The sequence below is a fragment of the Aythya ferina genome, assembly GCF_964211825.1.
Source record: "Aythya ferina genome assembly, chromosome: 7".
NCBI classification, from domain to species: domain Eukaryota; kingdom Metazoa; phylum Chordata; class Aves; order Anseriformes; family Anatidae; genus Aythya; species Aythya ferina.
The window spans coordinates 11,837,543-11,859,819 of record NC_140302.1 but is presented as its reverse complement, the minus strand read 5'-3'; the positions used below and the strand labels follow the sequence as shown (position 1 = coordinate 11,859,819).

The 22,277-nt window shown below is 41.2% G+C and overlaps 1 protein-coding gene and 1 long non-coding RNA gene across 3 annotated transcripts in view; one reads left to right on the top strand and one right to left on the bottom strand.

The window, feature by feature from the left end:
- Positions 1 to 17,775, bottom strand: part of RASGEF1A (RasGEF domain family member 1A) — a 159,009-nt gene extending 141,234 nt beyond the window's left edge. For both annotated transcript variants that reach the window (XM_084525403.1, XM_084525407.1), the window contains exon 1: positions 17,633 to 17,775. The gene's annotated coding sequence lies outside the window, so the exon portion shown is untranslated. The remainder of the gene's footprint in view (positions 1 to 17,632) is intronic.
- The window catches only part of LOC311439565, a 59,820-nt gene continuing 38,534 nt past the window's right edge, over positions 992 to 22,277 (top strand). The window contains exon 1 of the long non-coding RNA XR_014694819.1: positions 992 to 1,188. This is a non-coding gene — a long non-coding RNA (uncharacterized lncRNA). The remainder of the gene's footprint in view (positions 1,189 to 22,277) is intronic.

Below are 22,277 nucleotides of genomic sequence, written 5' to 3'. Positions count from 1 at the left end.
TCTCTCACTTGTCATGTTATACAGAGGACTTTCCAAAAACAGGAAATACAGATTCCAAAATAGTTCCTAAAGGGCTGAGATAGGGACTTGCCTACTGCTAAATATCATGATGACTCTTCTGTTTTAAATGGGAACATTCATTCTTGACCAGAGGGGGAGGAAAAAAAAATCTCTTTTCCAAGGAAATGTCTTATCAAAAATGACAACTTCCTTGAAGAAAAAAAATTCACAATCTCTTAGTAATGTTGGTGAAGAATGTCAGTCTATGAAATCTACTATATATAATGAGATGTAAAATCAATACTCCATAAGCTGATGGACATTTAAGATCCCTTTGATAGCTTTTACAGCCCTGAGAGTTTTTCACCCTAGAGTATGAATATCACCCCAACCTATGTGGTTGTAGTTCATCTATGTAAATTCTCCCTGAAGTGTTAGGTGGATGTATTTCTTCCTGCACAACGTTCCTTAAAATGTGGAGTGTGGTAGTGCTGAGAGCTGTCAGACTGCCATGCGGTCTGCCTGGGGTAGGTGAAGTGAATCCTCTCTGTGTTATACAAATCTTGTGAGCTATTTTTGAAATGGAGCAGTTCTATAAATGCTTTAGGCATAATTAGAGATATCGGGAGAGAACTCCCAGTGGAAATCAGTACAGAGCCTGACTGGCTGGTTCAGGCTCTCCAAGGTGCTACCTGCCACAGATATACAGAAAGTATAAAGAGCTCAGTCTCCTTTAAAGGTACTTGAAATAAGTAGCTGCTTATCCCAGCTAGGTGACATGGCTTGCAAAGGAAAAGGGAAAATTGCACCTGTGTCACATTTTCTGTTTGCAGTGAATATTTGCTGCTACAGTTGTTATATGTTAAAGATAATCTTTCTAACCCTTTACTTGGGAAGCTAATAGGGGAGGGAAAGATAAAGCACTTAGAAGTCTTCCTAGCAGCACCTGTTACAACCTGGTTTTCAGTGTTAGCAAAAAAAAAAAAAAAAAGAGGAAGGGGGGGGAGAGGGGGGGGATGAGGGAGAGAGAGAGAGAGAGAGAGAGAGAGAGAGAGAGAGAGAGAGAGAGAGAGAGAGAGAGAACTACCAGCTGCAGGCAAGGGTATCTATGGCTTCATTATCAAGACAACCAGATATGGATGAAAGATGTCCAATGGAACCAGGATTCATTCAGGATTCATTACAGAGGTAAAAGTAAATTGCAGGTACAAACAGTAGTACCTCACTGTCTTTCCAGATAATAGTAGTCTGTTATAGCTATGTGGAAAGCACATCTGTTTGATACAAAATAAGGGAAAACAGAAGTTAAAGAGCTTCTCTTAACTACCTTCTATAAGAATCTTCCACACAATTTTATCTCAGGATCTTAGCATCTTCCTCAGGTTGGAATGGCCAGTGGAGTGAAAATGTATAATGTAGGGATCTGAAACTCTGGCTGCAAGCTGCCATGAGAGTGCACTTCTGCTGAACAGTTTCTGACATGGTACTAGTTAAGAGTTTGGAAGAAAACCAGTTCTGGAGCTAGTGTAATACCTATGAGAAGTAGAAAGCAAATTTAGTGCAGGAGTAAAGCCATTGCTTTGGCTAAGGAAATTTGCTGTGACTTTTTTGGCTTTTTTTTTTTTTTTTTATGTTTGTACACATATATTGTGATTGTGTTTAAACAGATCCATAAATTCTATTATAGGACATTATTTGGGAAACTTCATCTGTCTTATTTTGCTTATAGAAAGATGAGCAAATGTTTAGGCATAGAGAATAGTTAATCAGCTCTTGGTGTTAACCATGGTCTATGGTTTATCATGCCCCTGACTTTTCCTGTCCCTTTGAAGATCAGATCTTAGTTTCTTTATCCTTAAGATGTGATCATATTTCAAGTTAATAGCTTTGACGTATTTGAAGTGCTTTGAAAGAAGCATGAAGATGGAAGGGAGTACAGAAATGCAAAATGCTATTACTATTATAGTTCAGCTAAAATTAAATTTTGTTCTGTCTAGAAATAAAGTCTGCCAAAGTTAATATTTAATCCTGTGGAGTATCAGTAATGTATTCAAAAAATGCATATGAACCTTGAAAACCATGCAGTAGAAATGTTCAAGTGTTGAAGTTGGTGTAATTCAGTTTTTATAAATTTCACATTTAAAAGGAACCAATGGATTCATCATTAATTTTTGGATAATGTACAGAACATTCTCTCCCCCTTTCCATCTGTCTCAGAAGATTTTTTGCCTTTTTTTTTCCTTCAGAGCAAAAATGCTAAGTAATCCTGAAGACAGAGGAGCTGTATTTATAGTCCCCCAGTTAGCTTGCTGAGAGAAGCATTTAATGCAAATCAGTCTATGCCTTTTAAAGAATGCTGCAGTCGCGTGACACCTTTCTCAGACATGAAAGATAAGGTATATCCTATTTAGAAGCTTCTGATATAGGTTTACCCTCTTAATCAAAAAACCTTTGGTATTATAAAATGAGAAGTATGCAGTAAGGAAAGAAAAGTGATGGATTTATGTCAGCTAGTAAGTTAGGAGAAAGCATGTATTGTAGAGGGGAAAAAAAAAAAGTTCATAAAAACCTGTTAACTACCCCCCAGCTGCTGACAATCACATCATTTGTGCCAGGTCCATGCTGATATTTGTTAATACAGTTGCTACAGCAACTGGAAACCTCCATCTCCTGGAGGTGAAGTGGGAAGTATGGCGAGTGAGGAGGCGCAAGGACCAACTTTACGCATATGCAAACACTCTCTTTGTCTCTTCTGCCTCTTCTCACAATGCCTAAGGCTTTTTTTATTCGTTTTCTTGTCCATTCTGGTACTGGGAAGGGTAACTGCAAAGAGCAGGGTGTTCTATGTGAAACCCACTCAGGGGCTGACAGACTCCTACCTGCAGGACCGCCAGCCATTACTTTGACAGATGGCATCAGGCCTCAGAAGCCTCTAATTGGCTTATCACAGCGAGCGCACACATTACCAGCACTTGCATAAAGCCAACAAATACACATTAGCCTGATGACTTGATCTCGTTAGCCGTGCTTTCAGAGAAAACTACAGGCAAGGCAGTATGGCCCCTCCTGCCCAGGTCTACAACCTCAGGCCTCTCAGGCCTGCAGCCCTTCGCTGCCATCACTGCGCACATGGCTGAGGGGCCTAGTGCCAGTCTCATGGACTGGAGCTCGTGGGTCTCTCCATACCACCCCTATGGCTGGACTAGCTTCTTTAAAAAATATATTGGCCACTGTGCCATCTTAAAGCTTCCTTTAGGCCAACAGTGTTTCCATAAAAACAATGATCAGATCCTCAGGCAAATGTGTGCTGGCCGCCTCTGCTGACGGTCAGAAAGAGGTTGCTGAGGGGTGCTGGCAGAGGGCCCTCCTGGTGCATGCAACATGGTACTTGTGCTTTGCCTCAGCACCCTTCCTCACTAAATTCCCTATCCTCAATTACTTGAAATATACAGTTGTGTATGACAATATGAAATAGGCTAAATAATGTTCAATCACTTGGACTTTTTTTAAAAACTGAATTCAATTACAGAGCTGCACGTTTCATGGGAGTTGTCAAGGAAGATCAGCTAACGTTTCTAAAGTGTTGTCATGATCCGTAAAATATTCACGGTTCATATAGTGTTGTTTAAGGAAAGTCCTAGAATTCAGGAAATTGTAACTTTGTGTAAGGTGGCATAGTCTCATTAATGAGCTATATCTGTCAGTTTTAATGAGCACAAGGACTTTTTCCTATTTATTTCTAGAGAGTTTATCAACAAAATAGTAAGTCCACTGCTGTTAATAGCATTTTCTAAGTTTTTCAGTTTTATTGCAAGGCTGCTACTGAATATCCAGTGTTAAGAAAAAAAATCACTAAATGTGTGTTTTTTTTTCCTTCCTTCCCTTGTGGTTCTCTAGATAGTAGAGGTGGTTCTCTACATAGTAGATGAAGTTGTTTGCTGTGTGTCTGTCTGTCAAACACCACTGACTTCACAGCTTATCAGTGGTTGTCAGTACTCCTTCTGGACCTTCCACCCACTATGATTTGCCAGAAGGTGATTCTGACAAATTTGTCATGCAGCTGGTTAGTTAAGCTGGTTGGCAAAGCAGCCTAAGCTGTAAAACTAAGAAACTAAGCCATTTGTTTATGTGCTGTGTGTTCTCCAGGTTTGCAAAAATATTCATTGTCCTGGATTGCAACTGCTTTCTTCTACTTCACGAGCTCCAGACTGTGTGTCCTCAGCAGGCAGCCTAACTCACAAAAAAACAAACAAACAAACAAAAAAAAATACCCCAAACTCAGAGAACTTAATTGTATATCTTTTACATATAGTATGCTATCCACAAAAAAAAGGTAGCAAACCTTTAAAAATAAAACAAAAACAAACAAACAACTTGCTGTATTCAGTTATCTTGTTTTGTTTTGCTTTTTTTTTCTTTCTTTTTTTTTTTTTTTTACAAACTTACAAATGCAAAAGGGTGAAATCCTGAGAATCTGTGGACTTGTCTTGTGCAGCCAGTGTGCAGAGAATAATTTTTTGACTCTGAAAACAGGAATAGAAGAACTCTGTACAGTTATTTTGTATGATTTTAAGAACAGACATCTTCAAATGAGCCTGGCCACAGAGATGCAGCATCAGGCGGCCAAAGGAAACCATCCTGTGGAGAATGACATTCAGAGATTCACTGGTTCCATGTAGCTACTGTTAGCATACTGTGAACAGGGGCGCAGAAGCTGCTTTTGTCAAATTGCACAATGAGATTATAGAAGATTGGAGATTACAGAAAGGGAGCAGACCCAGGACCCCACAGAGTATTACATGTTGAGCATGATACTGAAACAGAACCTCCTACTAATCCTTGTTCAGTTCCACAGTTCATTGTAGGGTTAGGCATGGCTTCACACATCTTTTTCAGTATTTGCTGACTGCTTGTGGGATGCAATTGTTTGTGGCTCTCCAGGACCCGGTCAGTGGTCTATATTGCAAGCAGTATTCTGGCTTTTGTCATGCTTGAGTTTTGTGTTATATTTCATATTTCAGTTAGAAATTTGTTTTTTCCATTTGCTATATTAGCTGTTTTTTTATTTTTATTTTATTTTATTTTATTTTATTTTATTTTATTTTATTTTATTTTATTTTATTTTATTTTATTTTATTTTATTTTTATGTATATCAATTAGCTGCAGTACTCTTAAATTACTTTCTGTATGAAACCATGAAATTTATGATTAAAAAATCGTGTTGGTCCACTCATCTGGAAAGGAATAGGTATGCCAAAAGGATTCTCTGAACTATTTATATATAGGGAGAGCAAGCAATCTACAGAAACCAATAAAGTGGCACCCTGCATCTCCAAATTAGCAAGCAACTAGAGTTGATTAAAACTGATATTGAATTCAGCAAGTCAGAGAGTTCTTACCTAGCACAATCTATAAAATTAATCAGCCACAAAATACCGCATGCAGATTGGCAAGCTCTTCATCCAAGAACTTTTGGAAAATAAGCACAACTGGCACTTCAGAACCCCAGTACATATGAGAACAATATGCTTCACAGCAGTTTGTCACAAAACAGCATGCATATTAGCAATTCATTACTCATTAAAACTGCCACATGTGCAATAAATGCACATACATATGAGGATGCTATTCCTGGGAGTGCTGCTTGTTTGTATGAATCAGTTACGTTGCCTCTGTAAGTAAATGCTTGTTTCTGGTTGTACAGATGCTATTTGGAGCGCAGCAGGCTATAAGCCTGCACAAGAAGTTTGTTGTGATAGCTTAAAAGTGATTTTGGATGCAGCAGCATCAGCATTGCAAGTGCCCGCTGTACCACCCCAGGAGAACCCTAAGGAAAGTAACGTGATTATCTGTTTGGATTTTAAGTTGTGTGGTAAAACCTCAAATGCTATGGCAGGGTGTGATGAATTCCTCCATAACTCAGCACCCCAGGAGGAACTTTACTGGGAACAAAGCTCCTGGTCAGTGATCATTATGAAAAGAAGATACATGTTCCCTAGCTGCAAAAAGCCAGTCCTCTTCAAAGCACTGGTGTTAGGTATCTCATTAGTGCTTCCCACATGGGTGTTCATAAACCTTCTGGTGTGCTGTACAAGTGCTGCTGAATGAGGGAGTGGTATTCCTTGCAATTTACAGCTCTGGGTAAACTATCTTCATACTAGTATGAAAAATCTCTGTCCCAGCTTGCTCCCAGCTAGTAGCCCAGGAGCTAATCTCCCAAGCTCTCGTTTATTTAACCATGAACCTGTGCCAATATTGGATGGCCTGGGGAAGATAATTTATAGACTTTTATACTGGATAGAACTTTCTGCTATAGACTGTGATGCTGAAGGAGTGGGAGACATTTCTTGTCTGGGTCTGCGGTAGGTTCAGGCTGGATGATTTCATGCTGAGCTTCTGCAGTAACTATGTCTGCAAAACAACAAAATCCTCCATTGCGCTAATTGGCCTGCTCCCCAGGTACACAAAGAAATTCTGTCAAAGAATTGTCAAAACCTGCCTTATATCATTCTTGGCAGCTTCCAGCATCCTTGCACATTGCTGCAATCCCCAAAAGGGCTTTTCTGCATTGGGTGTGCACTAGATACTTCTATGAGTGTCCTTCTGAATTGCTGCATGTGCTGGTGAGGCCAGCAGGACCTCCGTCAGTCAGTCTGTGTACACCTAACCCTCCAAACAGGAATCACAGTGGATATGACCAGAGTGACGCTGGGGTGTACAGGTATACAGTCTACCCCAAATCAAAATGACACTTGCATTATAAACTTGTTTAAACAATAGCAATATTTTGAAACGGTCTTGAACTACTAAGTAGGCAGTACTAGGTGTTGTTTGTTGTGAGCTCTCCTTTCTCATTACTCCGGTCCAGTCCTTCTGCTCAAAGCATTCTTTAAGTCAAAGTCAGGTCATTCATTACTAGAGAGCAACATTTTCTTTTCCCCAGCATTTGGTTCCCAAGCCTCAGAGGTACTGTGTGGTAAGACAGTGGATGGATAGAATTGATTTTAGGAAATTACTGCTCAAGATCATTTTTTAGTGTGTTCCTAGGTTGCTACATCATGCTTTATAGAAATACAAACTCCACTTCACTGACATGTTTTGAATGTTTACTTTGAGTGATTTGAATTGAAGTAGATTTTGGTTTGGGTTTTGTGGTTTGGTATGTGTGTTTTGTTTTTTTTTTTCTTTTTTCTTTTTTATTTTTTTTACAACATGAGTGATGTCATCTGGCAATTTAATTGAGAAATTAATTTCAGTAGATAACTCTTAGGCTGAATGCCCTTTAAGGATAGAGTGTAATAATTTGTCTCAATAATACTGCATGTTTTGACTTTAAGCAACATAGTTAATTTAAAAGTTATCATTTGTGCTTCAATTGAGTGCTAGCAGATGTTGGCAAGAGAAAGGAGCTAACCAGTGTGCAAGTTTGTAGCCCATACTTGGTGACTTCCAGCAAGATATAACATTACCCTGATGAATTCTTGATTAAAATCACTCCTCCCCTTTTTTGTTTGGTCAGCAGAACGTTGAATCTAATTTCATATAAGTGTTGACCTAATTTTAGGAAGCTGGGTTCCTGTGGGGCCTGTGTAACCCCCTAGCCTATTTTCTGCGAACCCCTTTTACAAGGGAATAGCCAAGACTTGACTTGATGTCTAAGACCTTAATGACAGGCAACAGCAAGCAACATGTACAGCTATTTTCTTGTAGGTTGTTCTTACTTGCATGAAAGTTGTCCCCTGCCATAACCTTTCCTTTGAGGTTTTGTATCTTTTTGTTCAGGCAGTGGCTATCATGGCTTATTGCTGCTTGTGGTCACAATGAGATGCAAAAAGGGTAATTAAATAATCTTAATTCCTTTGAATCAAATGCATTTCCCAATCATGCTTGTTTTGAATGCTAATATGCAGGCCCACTTGAGTAGCTGTCATTATGATGTAACAGTTTAAGCCAATAAATATTAAATATATCATAGCTAACTAACCAAATGGTTTCTGGGAAAGACAGGTGATTTTATTCACTCACATCCTTATTTATTGCACAAACATTTATGCAAATGGGGGGATGTTAAATTCAGACCTTTTTCTCAGATGGCAGACAATCCCTTTAAAAATAAATAGACAAACAAGAACCACCAATGATTCCAGCAGCAACAGCTGGGGAATAGAACGAGCTGAAAGAAAATGCTCCATTCAGGGCAGCTACACACAGCACCATGCCTGCTCCCCTTGACACAGTGAAACGCCATTGTTCAGCTATAGCCTGCACACTTGTCCTGTTTTAATGTACCTGAGTCGTCACTGTTGAATAGTATCCATTGTATGTGATAAGCTGTGAATAGGAGATGATGAAATGGTGACTTCTTAGAAAGGAGCAGAATTAATCTTCAGAATCCTCCATGCCTTATAAAAGGCCTTCTGACAATTGGAAAACTGACAAGTGTGAGCATTGTTAAAATTCATGCAGCTTAGAAAAATGTCCCATTGGATTGTCCATTTAAGCATGTTTTCAGGCTGGAAGCTTTTACCTAGCTAGTTACAAATATATTGATTTTTTAAAAAGAAATTATTGACCTTTAAAACCCTGGAGCCAGCTGCCTGGCTTATTGCAGACATTTAGTTATTTGTATTTGCAGAGGCCTAGGCAGGAGCTGGCAGTTTTCAGAGCTGAGCTGTAATGGTGATCAGAGGTGAGGGTTGGGTGGCAAAAGCCCTGTATTTAGACAAAATGCAATTAGACAGCACTGATTGCACAAGGCTGAGATCCCACTTGCTGGACATCAGTCCGCATTCCAGAGCATGGGACCTTAAACTTTGTGTCCTCACCTCTCCCACCCCCTTTCTGGTACACATCACCTGCAATCTGTCAATGGGTTGGTTTGCACTTCCCTCCTGCAGCCATCCCATCCCGTGTCTGTGCATAGCACCAAGGTGTCAGTGTGCCCGTGATGCCATGAGTGCCAGGGCTTAACACAGGCCATGGGCACATGTCTCACTGGGGTCTCGCAAGCTCAGTCAACAGTGGTCTGTGGTAAGATATGATGTATGCTTTCAAGCTTACCAAGACAAAATTCATGCATCCCAGTTTAGAGCTGTTGTCCTGGAAGGATCTGTTGTTGACTGAGAAGGAGAAGGGAAAATTCATTCAAGGATTTTAAATGAGCTTCTACCTGCCAGAAAGGTACCATGCATTTTTTCTAGCTGCAATCACAGCTTAATAGAAAGGGTTTTTACTGAGATTCTTCATTGACTGTTTTCATGGTTCTGCTCATCAGAGGAAAACAAGGGGAGGGCAGGGAGAACAAAAAAAAAAAAATCTATGTTGATTAAGAGTTGTAAAATAAGGTGGTGTCTGCATTTTATAAAATAGCTTGTGAGTCTGTAAAACAGCAACCAGCTCCCCATTCCTTCTCAAAAAAACAGCCACAGAAGTCATCCTGAAGAAACAATTCGGACACACGGTGTCTTAACAGTTACTGATAACTTAGAAGTAGGTAAACTCTTCTAGGTCCTACCCTCCAAGCAGTTTTATTACTCACAGAAAGAGGTTTCTGAATGAGGGCTGAGCTTTCATACCACTAATTGTCCTATTTATTAGAGGAGGACTGGGATATTTCTGCAGTGCCTTGTTATATTTACATTCTCACCTCAGAAAATAAAATAAATTGTTTCCTAAGTTCTGGCAGAGAAACAATTTTCTGGCTGTCAAAACATATCAATTAGTGGTATATGAATGGGATATTAGTTACTGTGAGTACAGATCTGAAGGTACAAACAATGCTGTTAGTTAACTATAGACTGATGATAGATGAAATAGTAGGTATTTAGTTGTATTGCTATGGACTTTTATTTTATTTTTCCTTGCTCAGAAATATCAGCTTCCCATTCCCAGCCGGTTAACTGATGTAGAAGACTTGGATCTCACATATCCCAAGTGTTCAGGGAAAAGAGGTTGGCACAATTTAGCATGGCTGAGTCCCAGCAGTTGAAACTCAAGTCCCCACCTAGTTCTACAGCCTTCGGTTTTCACACTAGTGATACGCTAACGTCCACACTTCTTCCCTTCATTTTCTCTTTTCTTCAGCAGACCACAGGTTTCTCTCCATTTTGGGTATTTTAAGGAGATGTTAGCACCATGTATTTTTTATTTTAGTGGTTGTTGCTAGGTCTTTCCTTTTGCACATCACAAAATGCGCTGTTCCTGCTGCTTCTGGTCGCCCACCCTTGTGCACCAGCACTGGGAGGCTAAAAGGCAGTGTGGATTCTGCTGACTTGACAAGACAACTTTATGGATATCGAACTGTCCACTGTAAGGTTCAAAATTCATGTTCTCTATCACATTGCCACAGGAAAAAAAAAAAAAATCCATTTGTCCTGCAGTGCCTCAGAACAGTGATTGACAAGATCATGAATGATGTTGAATTGATTTTGTAATGTACGATAAACTAACGTGACAAAGAGAACCCTCTCTTGCTATGGTATCTGCTCCCTTACTCACCCTGTCTCTGGCAGTTGTTACACCTGCTTTCATGGCACAAGGGTTGCAAGCTGAAGGTGCAGATGCCCTGTAGGAAGATTTGGGTTTCAAGACTTTTGTTCTAGTTCCCACCTGGAGCGTGGACAATTGGACAACCCTGTTTGAGGGAGATGACGTCTGTAATTCTGTTAAAAAAAACCCTGTATATTCTATTTGCCACTTAATTTCATTCTGTTTGCATTTATTTGAATTCATTTGTATTTTAATCCTTACTACTTTACTGCATATTCCCTAGATCCATTACAAATGTGGGTAATGTTGAAAGTAGAAGAGGGGAGCCAATAGCTTCCCTCCACCCCACCCCACCCCCTGCTTTTTTTCTTGCTCTCCTCATTTCTTGCCATCATTTGCCAACCCACCTCTGCCTTTTTTCCTTAGCAGGATTCATTTTCTTCATCATCATCAGCGATGCTGCAAATGCATTTTTCAGGCTACAGCAAGGAATGCAAAGGCTGGCTGAGGGAACTGAGTTTGCCCTGTCAGTAAATCCTACCACGGTGCTGTGCAGGGATACTTGTCTCTTCTGGTCTCCCTCTCTCCTATTTCATAAAAGCTGTCTTTTTGTTTTTGGAATTCATAACAGTACATGGACATTTGGCTCCAGACAACTTTATCCTCTGCCTTAGCAAAAAAGTGCAAAAAGAGAATTAATGGTTACATTTACCTTTAGAGCTACAGCACTAATACATTTTTGATTAATGTTAAACTTAGTAGTTTACCTTTTTCCCCATTATGGTATCTAGTAACAATATGATGAAGAAAAAAAATAAATGATGCAGGCATGAAAAAAAAAAAAAAGGTAATAGTGGGATGTTGCAATTCTCCTCAGAGTTCTGAAATAAGAACTTTTTTATTTTTGGATAGCAAGTGGTATAGTGCCAGTCACCTGTGTTGAATCCTAGCTCATATTCTGTCAACACTTTGCCTTTCCTTTTTAAGTTTCTCTTAGCTTTTTGTGAGAAATATGTTTTGAGATTAAATTCCCATGCTTAGACAGTGGATATGTTATGAGGTAGGGTTGGCTGGCTTCCATGACTTGTGGGGCCAGAAGGGATCAATCCCACTCTGGTTTGATCTGCAGTTGTAACATCCTGCACCAGCAGCCTGTATTATCATTTTCAAGATCTTGAATCTATTTTTCTAACAATGGACTTATCTGTACAAGATACTAGGCTTGGCATGAGTAAAACTGGATGAAATTACATGGTTGCTGTGGTATGCTGGAAGTTAGACTTCATTATTCAGTAGTCCCATTTGACTTTAATATTTATGGATCTTTCTGTTAGTTTTTTTTTTTTTTTTTTTCATTTTTCATCAAATCTCAAACTTCATTGCAAGCACAAATATTCAACTTAATTATTTTCAACTCCTGAGGTTTCAAACCCATTAAACAGCAGAGAGACTCGGTAATTGTTTTATTACTAATACTGAAAGTGCAATAATACTAGTAGCATCAGAGGACAGTGAGCAAAGCAATGAGGAAAAATGTAAAGGCACAAATAACATCATTAAAGCTGTTTCAGGAAAGATAAACATGGCTGTCAGGTTAATATTTCAGACCACAGATAACAGGTTTAATTAACTCTTTCTTCCATTTTCCTGGTGAATAAACTAGCTGTAGAATTACTTGGCTTTCCTAGAAGAGCATGGCTTTCTGTATTGTTTCCTTTTCTGTATAAAGAAGCTAACTATAACCTGATAAGTCTTCTCTGCAGTTCCCGGTGATGTGTAGGTTGTCTTTTCTCTGCCTAATGTTTTGCTCTGTTTGCAGTTCTGTTTGGGCACAACCTCCAGGGGCAGTAGGTAGGCATGCAGGGTTCAGGTGCCTCTTGGACGGATGTGCCATTGCTCTGCTGCATGCCACCGCAGCGGTGTCCCCAAGAAGGAAACCTGAACCCTGCCTGGGCATGGCAAGGTTTGTAGGTGTCTTATGACCTGAATTGTGCCCTGGAGTTTTATGAGGTGATTTTCTAGATGGGGTAATTTGGCTGAGAATCAGCTGGTATAATGGAGTTTGCTTGGGTTCATCATCATAACTTGGGTTCACCAGCATAAAGAGGAGGTGGAAGAAGAGAAAAGCGAAATTTGACCAACCAAAAAGCAGGGAAAGGAATTCTGCTGTGTCTTCTCTTTGGTCCACCCTGTGCTTTTTTTCTTTTTTTTTTTTTTTTCTTTTTTTTTTTTTTTTGTGTGTGTTCATTGGTTGCAAGACCACAGGGAATGAAGTAGAGCTAGGTCTGTACTATTCTGTGTAACCGGAACCATTAAGGTGCAAAACTCCTAACCATGTTTAAACTCTGGTCTTGGACTTGTCACATGAATAACATACGAGTAGGTTTGTTACATGTTGTTTAACAGCAAGGAAGAGATGATCTTATGCATCCTGATCAGAAAGGTTTCTAATCTCTTTAGATACCTACTTTATATGTTCTCATTCGATATAGTAGATATGATGTCGTAGTGATGGGAAAGTTGTGAGGACATGGTTGTAACCAAGGCAGAGTTTGAAGCTGCTTTAGGAACTCAGACAGGATAGAATTCTCAAAGTTTCTGTGTTCTTTTCTACTTATTTGAGGATGCCTATTTAAATTCATTATTTCTGCCTGAAAGCTTGTCTCAAAATGACCAGATATGATTTGTGGAATTGCAGTTTTATTTCTGCTTTGTTTTGTTTTGTTTTTAATTTAGTTTGTTCGTTTGCTGCTTTTAGTATCTGGCACTGTTATGATGTAATATATGCACCTGTATATATACGTGGCACACACGGGTTCATATGATTTTTGAGTGCTTTATCTTTTATTCAAGTTGTATTGTTTGGGACCTATAAAAAAACTTGAGTCCTTTCATTGTAAAAGCTGGAAAGAAGTCTGCTAGAGTTGTGCATCTCATCTGCTGTCTCCAGCACACACTTTGCTTGTGCCCTTGTGCATCTTGATGCATTGGTCTTGTCCTGTACCTCTGCAGTATGCAAATCTGTCCTTTGCTGTATGGTTTCAAGTCATGCATTGCTACAGGCTCCTTATGAACCTACAGTCTCAGTAACTGTGTTAGTAAAACCTGCTGCTGGATGGCTTTTATTCTGGTTGTTTCAGCCTGCAGATCACGATATCGTTCTCTCTGTCACTTACGAATCGCTCAGGTGATACACACTTTGCTAGATGTTGCCCAGCATTGCTGGTGCTCTCAGAATAAGCACATTTTCCTCAAACACACAGCATTAATATTGCAAGGCTGGGAAAGCCACAAGGAGAAGTAGGAAGTAAATGCTACGCATAGCTTGTAGAGAAAAGCCCAAAGTTCATATTATGGCTAGGATCAATTTCAGGTGTGTCATCCACCAGTACCTCTCCAGAGAATTTACTCTTTGCTCTTGGGTTTCCTTTTTTTTGAACTGTTAGTTTCTTCATGCAGTTTCTTTAATGTTGCATCCCTATGCTAGCCAATAACTCAAGAACTAAATTGCCTCAAAAACTAAAGGGAATATGTGCCTAGCATGCTTAGTTTCCTTATCATTTTGGAAATTTGAATCACAATCACAGGAAAACAGACAAACTGATATTGAGTGAAAAGACTTTTCACGTGTTAATGAAAGGAAGGATAAGACAAAAGCATTTTTCTGTTGTTTCATTAGCTGAAAGACAGCAGCTTCCACAAATTCAAGTTATATGGCAAAGCTCAGAAGTATGGGGAAAGCTACTTTGTGGTAAACACAGTATTGTTTTTATTTTACTTGAGCAAGAATGGACTAAAATGGTGCCTTGGAAACTGCACCATCTGTGCTTTATCTGAGAAAACATAAAGAGCAGTCTTTGCAATAAATAAAGAAAAAATAATACAATTTTTCATGGAAAAGTCATTTGCCTGATCAGGGTATAATGACTGATCATAACGGCTGGATGCATGGTTTGCATAGCATGCACACCTTACTTTCATCTCTACAAACACCTTAGTGTTGGACTAAGATTAGATTTTATCTTACTTGGTGACTTAATTTGAGACTATGTAACAAGACGTTGCTGGAAGGCAATACAGCTAGTGTGTGAAATGTCCCATCCTAAAACTAGTGCCTGTGTACAATCCAACTTAAAATACCATTTTGATGGTGATAATAACTCTGTTAGAAGTGTTCCCAGTAGGTCCTGTTTGCTTACCATTTAACAAAGTACTACACAAAGAGGAGGAGGTAATCTTAACTCTGTTCGGTGTGCAATGAGCTGAGCTACAGCTGCATGAGTTACAGTGCCATTAACAATGAACCATAAAGGGGCGAAGTGTGCTTGTTGCACTGGAGAATGAATTTTTACCCATCTTTGCACATCTGTGTGCAGGAGAGTATGCTTGATCAAATAGCTGAGATGAAGGAGATACCTTCCTAGAGGTTGTAATCATGTGCTGGTATGTTCCTGACATGTAAAAACCTTGCTGATTTGTTTGGAGCTCTTATCTTTGTGTGGGATTTTGCTTCTCTTTCGTTCTCACTTATTTCTGTGGATTTCTCTTGAAAGCAGCTTCTACTTAGGCTGATTTTTTTTTTATTATTTATTTTTATTTTTATTTTTTTAAGCTGAAGAACTTGGCTGAACCTTAATCTTTTCTGAATAGCATCAGTTATGGAATGAAATCCACTTAACTACCACAGCAAAACTTCTATTTCCCCTGACTTCAGTTTGTGGAGGTGAGCTGCCAGGAGGGACGTGGGTCTCAAAGCAGGGGCATCCCCTGCCACCCACTGAAGCAGCTGCCTGACCCCAGATACCTATGGGCTTAGATATAGGAGCAATGTCTGTGGCTAGCTTAATTTTTTTAGGCTCAGTCAGAGGCCTGGAGTTGAGCACCTCTGTGTCTTAGGAGAGTTTCCTACTGAGATTCCTGTGTAGCTGCTGTGTGTCGCCTCGTGTCCCTTGCCCATGCAGTTACAGTGCTGGTGGGTTGCCTAGCCTGGAGGAGGTAGGGAAGATGGGCACAGTACCCGCAGTACCGTGCTGACCTCTCCTTAGCACCATGACTTATCTCCTTCCTGCTGTCCTCCCAAGCAAATGAATGAGCTGAGAGCTTGATCACAGCTAAATAGCATTGGAAGTTTTGTTTGTTTACTTTAGTAAAACAAATAAACATTGTTTGTTTACTTTAGTAAAAATACCATGTCAGAGGTGAACCTTCACAGAAAGGCAAGTGATAACCCCACACAGCCATGTAATTCTGAACACCTGAACAGTGGCCAGACTATTTTTTTCAACAAACATATTAAAAGCCATACTTTTCCTTAATAACTCATGTTGCAACAAAGAAGCCTCAAATTAAAGCATGTGTTTCTGCTTCGCAGACAGCTCCTTGCATGTGTGCTGACTTTGCAGCTGCTTCCTGCAGTCTTTGACTTCTGTAATTAGGACAACTGTCAAGCCAAGCTAATGATATTAAACCGACTTGTCCATGAGTCCAGTGCCATTTATCTCAAGGGTTTAATTTGCTGAGTATGGGGCAGCACAATGCAAGGTTTGCATGTGTGATGGATACAACTTGATTTTTTAGCTCTTGTTGCCAAGTTACAAAAAAAAGTGTTATCACAGTGGATTGTCTAAATAGACTAAGGTTCCACCTAGAGGAGCCATACTGAAGAGAACTGGTAATACATTGACATCTCTGAAGAGAGGAGAAGAAAACAGAAAAACCCAACTTGTAAATAGATGATTTTGTATTCTAGACATCAGACAGACAGGGTCAAAAATAGCTGTTCAGACCCCAGAGATTACAACATGTGCTACTGTGGCAAGTGAAAAAGAGCTTGCATGCAATAAATAGCTACTAATTTAAAACTAGATAGCACCAAGAGTACCAAGAGCTTTAAGACAGAATCACCAGAATCTGTGGTGGGAAGGGTGTTGCAGGGTTACATTCCATGGGAGCAATCTGATACCCTTGCAGTCAGCTATTGTACCCAAGTCCTAAGAAAAAAGGTAACTTCAAATACACACATAGTTTATATACATACATATATATATATATATATATATGTGTGTGTGTGTGTGTGTGTAGCTTGTGTATATATATATATATATGTATATATGTATATATTACACACACACCGAAGTCTCTGTAGCAGTCCAAATGATTTGAAATAATCTTAAAGCATAATGCTGGTAAATCCATTTTTACCACAGGGAAAGAATGTACCATATTCTGATGGAAAACGAGGTAGGGTTCATGCTGACACATCTAGCAGTTGTTCTGCCTCTTCCTGAGGATCCCTACCAAGTGCTTTAAGTTCTCCAAAATAAGAATGTGTCCCCCTAACCCATTTAAAAGACTGGCTGGAGGGGCAGTAGCTGAGGGGAGGGCCCATCACTACCGTCATCCTCTTACTGAGTTTATACCAAAACCGCTCCTGCTGGGTCAACTGCCTGTGGGTCTTGGTGGCTACCTGGAGGCTGAGTGGTGTCCAGGGCTGACTGCAGCTGCCTGTCCTGTCAGCTCCACGCGTGTGATCAGAGTGGGACCTGGCACTGTCCTTAGCAGAGCTGTCTTTTCACAGCAGCAATGTCAGGGCAGCTTTTTGTGGGTTTCCAGTGCAATTTGTAACACACTGCTTAAAAGTCAACTCCTAGTAAGCTGATTGCCAGCACATAGGCGGTCTGAACAGATATGACGGGTAAGAGGCTGCAGAAAAATACCTTAAAATGCCTAGGAAGCACAGGTAGATCCAGTCACGATTGCAGCACCCTCACAGCACAGAGAGGCTGTAACCCAGCCCGGCTGTCTCCCTTGCAGTCAGAGCACGAGAGAGCCCGGGGTACGGCTGGGAGGTGCTGCAGCGGGCACCAGCTCGGCTGCTCTCTGCCTACCGAAATAGCAAAGCACCCTGCTGGGTTCCCGTGCCGGTGTCACCCTCTGAAGGTGGGCAAGCAGTGGCTCGACAGCAACGGAGCCCCAGCTGTTGGGCGAGATGTTCTCCTTCAAGCCAGCCCGCGACCTGTCCCCAAACCCTACTTCAGCCCCAGGGGCCGGGCTGCCCGCTGGGGGATGCCCACCGGGGGATGCCCGGGGCTGGGGCTCGCCCCTGCGGCCGCCGCCGAAGTTTGGGGTGGGCGATGCGCTTACCTTGTCCTCGCCCCGCGGAGCTCGCCGACTGCTCTCCGTCCACGGCCAGCACGAGGGAGACGAGCGCCGGCTCCCCGTGAGTCATCCTCGGCGGCAGGGTGGGCTCGCTCCTCGCACCGGCTGCGGCTGCCTCCGCCGTGTGACAGCTGCCGGCAGCCGGCGGCCAGAGCCGCCCATTCCGCAGCCGGCGGCGGGCGGAGCGGCGACGGGAGGCGAGGAAAGGAGAGGGGGGAGCCCGGCGAGTGCCCGCCCGCCCGCAGCAAAGTCGCCGCCCGGAGCGGGGAGCGGGGCGGCCTCAGGGCGCTCCCGGCCGGGGGCAGCTCCGCACCGCCGCCTCGCCGCCCGCCGCCGCGGCTCTGAGCATCCCGGGCCGGTGCCGGAGGCAGGAGCCCGGCCGCGGGGTACCCGAGGGAAAAGCAGCGGGCTCCTTCCTCGGCGGAGCGGGAGGGATGCCGGTGGGATGCGCTGCTGGGCTCCGACCACCCTAAATCTCAGCCCCGCCACTGCACCCCCTCACCCAGGAGTCTCTCTCTCTAGATAAGTTTGTACCCGTGCTTTTCCAGAATGTACTAGGTAGCCTCGCAGGGATGTGTTTGCCAAAAACAGTTGGCGTGTGGCTGGGAAAAAGGAAACACTGAGGTGCCCACTGCTTGCTGCTGGGTCTTAGCCTCTCTCACAGGGCACACGTGGAAGGCTTGTATGGGCTTTCAGAGGCTCTTTGCTAAAAATAGTTGCTGTGGGGTCTTAAGAATATCAGAAAGAGCTACGACCTCTGTGTCAAGCCCTGTTCAGATGCTCTGAATATTCGTCAAACCCATCTCCTTCTGAAAGGGCGGTATTTCGTAATTTACATTTCCTGCAGTGTGAATGGCAATGGCCTTAATCCTGATTAATTGACACATATTTCAATTCCCAAAGTAAACTAGGAAAAGAAATAAAGCATAACAGCATAAAGGTGGAAGAGCTGAAATACGCATGCATTCTCGATGAGAAACTGAATTGATTTTTCACATCTACTCCAAATGATTGCACCAGTTAAATGTCCGCTAGGAGTTCGGCCTGTTCCCCTCTGCAGAGCATGGAACGATGCTTTCTTCTGTTCTGGCGCTATTGGCTGTGGAGGGCCCTCTGAGACTGAGATACAAGCTCTTCAGATCTTTTTTTAAACATCTGATTTAATTATATATATAATTCTGACTCTGCTGAAGGTACTAGGGGTTTGCCACCCTCATCATTCATAATGAAACAGAACAGCAGCCCTGATGCAAGAGCTTATGAAAAGTTTCCTGAGGCTGATGGGAGGCAAACATTACTTTGTGTTTTCCCTAAACTTTGAACCACCACAGCACCTCTTTTTTTTTTTTTTTTTTTTTTTTTTTAACCTTAAATTTCCATATGCAATGTTGCATGGGCTCATGAACAGGAACTTTCTCCTTTCAACTGTGTGTGAACAGCATGAGGAATATGTGGGAAAGTGTTTAATGTGAACTCTCTGTGGACGTAAATTCATTAGGAGAAAGGGGTCTTTGGCAGTACTGGGTATTTATTGTGGAGAAGCACATCATCAGGGAGAATCAGCTGTACGCAGGACCTGTACTCACAAAAAAAAAAAAAAAAAAAGTGGGAAAGTGCTCTCACTTCTTCCACACTGGTCATTCCCCTTCTGTCTGTTTGGTAGTGTGTCAAGGATGCTCAGCAGCCACGTGAACCCTGCAGGTGTGAACCTGAGCTGTGTATTTTGAAGAGACCTTTAGTTAATTGAACTCATTTGTCACTGTTGCCAGTATCACTTGGCAAAACAATAACGCATACATACCTGTTTCTGCTCACACAATTAACGCTTCTGTAGTCCGAAATTGGCTGCTTAGCCAGACATTTACTGATGAAGGAAAAATAAAGCAGGTGGATATAATCAATTGTCTTTTTTTTAAGAGCAATTAAAGTGACTACAGTTGGGATTTGTGCATGGCCAGGGAACCACAGACTCAGTAGATTATTCTGTAGTGTAGTTCATTCTACATTTCCCATTGATAGAAATGTCATTAGATACTAACTTGTGTTATCAACAGGACATTAATATTAATATCAAAATGAACATGAAAAATGCTTTAAGAGAAGGAAGAAGGCCTCACGTAAAATCTTTCTTTCTATAGCATTGTCCTTTAGATCCCTGAGGGGATACTGTGTTGGTTTTTGGCAAATTCCATTCTTCGTTGCAATTCCAGCCAGTGAGGGAGGCTGAGGAAAAACTGACCCAGTCTGTCCCCAGCTGGGCTGGGGGAACACTGCTTGTGCTTTGGCAATAACCTTTTGCATATATGCAATATGGAGTCAATTCTAATTTCAATTACACCTGTACAGCCCGGTATCACAGGAGCTGCGTAAGATTGTTTCTCGGGTGCCCTTTAGTGGTACCCACGGTCTGTTAATGACAGCATTAACGCATATGGTTGTTTGCTGGGGGGGTTGCTTGTCATCCTTCTTGGGAGCTGGCTGTGCCAGACTACTCCTTGGTTAAAAAAAAAAAAAAAAAAAAAAAAAAAAAGCCCAAAATACAACCCCACAGGATATAACTGGAAGCCTTTACTCTGGAGGTGGTAAACAAGTAAAGAACTAAATGCTATTGTAAGGCAGGAGTTGGCAGGGTTGCGTACAAAACCCTGTGGAGCGAGCACATCTGCCTGCAGCTGCCACACCACCCTGGATGCCTGGTGTGGTGTCCGCATCACTGCGACATTCAGAAACTGCTCAGGCACATGAGAGCGGGCATCCAGCAGAGAGAACTCACTTTTAATCTGCATGTCATTGCTGTGTTTTTCTTTCTTTCCTGTGTGCAGAACAGTCTCTGGATATTTGAATGGAGCAGGCTTAGAGCTGGTCTTTTTCCTTGACTTACTACTGAAAGCCACAAAACCACCTGAGTGCAGAACCTCTTGTTGGTCTGTTTAGCTTTATCTTTCAAGTAGCTGGGTGCTTTCCAAGGAATTACTGAAATCTCTGGAAATCACTGCTTTTCCTGTGTTCTTCTGAAGCAATACAAGGCACACACTTGTGCCTTCATCTTCCTCATTCTAGTTGTTATTGCTTCTCAGTTTCATCCCTTCATACCTCTTAGTTTTTAACTGCAAAGATAGACCAAAAAAAAAATATATATATATATATATAAATAAACGTCTTTTTCTTCATTTATGCTTTCAGGTTTAGTTGCAGCTAAGACTTCATCTGAAGTTACACTTATGTCAAAAATTTGCGCTTCTAAGTGCTGAAATTATTTGTCATTTTGAACTCTGGTAATGAATTCCAAGCATTGGTCCTGATGCTTGACCTTCTGTATCTCCTCTCACAAGCATTGTTTTGAAGTTCAAGTAATGGAGCTTGAGTTCTGGAAAGTAATATAGACTTGAGAGAAACTGTAACCTTGCCTGTTAAGGACAAACCTGCTCCAGTGATGATCTGCTAGATACAGAAATCATTGATTTATGATGTACAATTCCCGAGTGCAAAGCCATTACAAAAGTTGTATTTATTTTGTCAATACTCAGTTTGCAGTCTGAAGTATTGGGTATTAGAAATGTATTCATATTCAAGAATCTGAACTGACTCTAATGCCACTACATTTAAATGGTAGATATTATGCCCATAAAGTTATTCATATTGAAAAATTATGATTTTTAAAGCAGAGAAATGAATGGTATGAATGAGTGCCTAAGATGAACAGATGGATGTATGTGGCTGCTGCTGGCTATAGGCAGAGCTCTGTGTTTCTGCTTACTTTTAAATACGGGGAATGGCACTGAGGGACTGTGGAAAACAGAATGGACTTTGGGTCTGCAGATGACTAAGCTGTAATGCTAACTACCAAGAGCATTTCATGATTGCTGGAGTTGACTGAAAAGCTGAAATTTGTATTTCATAGGAAACTGGTAAAATTAAAAAAAAAAAAAAAAAAAAAAAAAAAAAAAGATGTGAAAAGGTTGAAATAAAAAAAAAAATCACAACTGAGAAAACGTATGTAGTTCATCCCTGTGCCACAATGCAGTGAAGCAATATCATGTTTGGTTTTCCTGCACTGCCTCTGAATATGTCTCTGGTATGTGTTTCTCAGTTGCCCCTGGCAACCTGTTCTAGTAGTTCATTATGCTTGTTGTTAGAAAGTTGTGTTTTTTTTTCAGATGCCTAATGCAATGCTTCATCACAATATCCTGACTGTCATCACTTTTTGTCCTAGTCCTAAAGAAGGGAGCAAACTAATCCCTTTCTTCTTCTGCAGCACTTATGTCCCCCCACATCTCACCTTCATGAGATGGGCAGCCAGTCTCTGAAAACATTGCCCTCTTACTGTATCTTCACATGAGAGGGTGCTTTAGAAGGGATTCTCTTCCTGCCGAATATTCAAGTGAACTTAATTCTGTAGGGCTGTATCAGTGAATCAGTATCCCTGAGCATCAAGGAGATGATCTCCAGTTTCTAAACCAATAGCCTTGATATATATCAAGTACTACACGATTCTGCTGCATGATGAGCCTGTGAAAACAGATTTTGTAACACAGTTGAAATACTCTAGCTTAGTTCAGTTGCAGTTTCCACTGTGAAACAATATTTTGAGGTCTGAAAAAATCCTGAAAAAAATCCACTTGGTTCAGTT